The sequence below is a fragment of the Penaeus vannamei genome, chromosome 42 (assembly GCF_042767895.1).
Source record: "Penaeus vannamei isolate JL-2024 chromosome 42, ASM4276789v1, whole genome shotgun sequence".
NCBI classification, from domain to species: Eukaryota; Metazoa; Arthropoda; class Malacostraca; order Decapoda; family Penaeidae; genus Penaeus; species Penaeus vannamei.
Window position 1 is genome coordinate 13,179,536 of NC_091590.1, and position 2,500 is coordinate 13,182,035.

General features: G+C 60.3%; 1 protein-coding gene across 1 annotated transcript in view; it reads left to right on the plus strand.

Annotated features, from left to right (window-relative positions):
- LOC113824643 (thioredoxin-2) overlaps positions 1-2,500 on the plus strand; it is an 11,404-nt gene that overhangs the window by 527 nt on the left and 8,377 nt on the right. The window lies entirely within an intron of this gene.

Genomic DNA, 2,500 nt, shown 5'->3' on the forward strand with positions numbered 1-2,500 from the left:
GTATTTGAATGTTATTCATTTTGATGAAAAATCAATGAAATAAATGAATGGTGGAATGAGGGGGAGGGGAGGGAAGAGAAGGTTAAAGAATGACAAGACATTTTTTTGTAAGATCATGTCTTGTGTAAGTCTTTTGTTCGTTAATGACCCTATCGTTGCATACCATTCACCTGTTTATAAGGATTTCTGTTAGGAGACAGTCGTCAGTTTTGTCACTGGTAGGCATGTTTATACGCGAACGCGCGCGCACATACACGGACTAACAGACACGCACGCAGACACGGACGAACAGACACACGCAGACACGGACGAACAGACACACGCAGACACGGACGAGCAGACACGCACACGCAGACACGGACGAGCAGACACGCACACGCAGACACGGACGAGCAGACACGCACACGCAGACACGGACGAGCAGACACGCACACGCAGACACGGACGAGCAGACACGCACACGCAGACACGGACGAACAGACACACACGCAGACACGGACGAACAGACACACACGCAGACACGGACGAACAGACACACACGCAGACACGGACGAACAGACACACACGCAGACACGGACGAACAGACACACACGCAGACACGGACGGACAGACGGACACACACGCAGACACGGACGGACAGACGGACACACGCAGACACGGACGGACAGACGGACACACACGCAGACACGGACGGACAGACGGACACACACGCAGACACGGACGGACAGACGGACACACACGCAGACACGGACGGACAGACGGACACACACGCAGACACGGACGGACAGACGGACACACACGCAGACACGGACGGACAGACGGACACACACGCAGACACGGACGGACACACGCAGACACGGACGGACAGACGGACACACACGCAGACACGGACGGACAGACGGACACACACGCAGACACGGACGGACACACGCAGACACGGACGGACAGACGGACACACACGCAGACACGGACGGACAGACGGACACACACGCAGACACGGACGGACAGACGGACACACACGCAGACACGGACGGACAGACGGACACACACGCAGACACGGACGGACAGACGGACACACACGCAGACACGGACGAACAGACGGACACACACGCAGACACGGACGAACAGACGGGCACACACGCAGACACGGACGGACAGACACACGCACGCAGACACGGACGGACAGACACACGCACGCAGACACGGACGGACAGACACACGCACGCAGACACGGACGGACAGACACACGCACGCAGACACGGACGGACAGACACACGCACGCAGACACGGACGGACAGACACACGCACGCAGACACGGACGGACAGACGGACACACACGCAGACACGGACGGACAGACGGACACACACGCAGACACGGACGGACAGACGGACACACACGCAGACACGGACGGACAGACGGACACACACGCAGACACGGACGGACAGACGGACACACACGCAGACACGGACGGACAGACGGACACACACGCAGACACGGACGGACAGACGGACACACACGCAGACACGGACGGACAGACGGACACACACGCAGACACGGACGGACAGACGGACACACACGCAGACACGGACGGACAGACGGACACACACGCAGACACGGACGGACAGACGGACACACACGCAGACACGGACGGACAGACGGACACACACGCAGACACGGACGGACAGACGGACACACACGCAGACACGGACGGACAGACGGACACACACGCAGACACGGACGGACAGACGGACACACACGCAGACACGGACGGACAGACGGACACACACCTAGACACGGACGGACAGACGGACACACACGCAGACACGGACGGACAGACAGACACACACGCAGACACGGACGGACAGACGGACACACACGCAGACACGGACGGACAGACGGACACACACGCAGACACGGACGGACAGACGGACACACACGCAGACACGGACGGACAGACGGACACACACGCAGACACGGACGGACAGACGGACACACACGCAGACACGGACGGACAGACGGACACACACGCAGACACGGACGGACAGACGGACACACACGCAGACACGGACGGACAGACGGACACACACGCAGACACAGACGGACAGACGGACACACACGCAGACACGGACGGACAGACGGACACACACGCAGACACGGACGGACAGACGGACACACACGCAGACACGGACGGACAGACGGACACACACGCAGACACGGACGGACAGACGGACACACACGCAGACACGGACGGACACACACGCAGACACGGACGGACAGACGGACACACACGCAGACACGGACGGACAGACGGACACACACACGCAGACACGGACGGACAGACGGACACACACACGCAGACACGGACGGACAGACGGACACACACACGCAGACACGGACGGACAGACGGACACACACACGCAGACACGGACGGACAGACGGACACACACACGCAGACACGGACGGACAGACGGACACACACACGCAGACACGGACGGACAG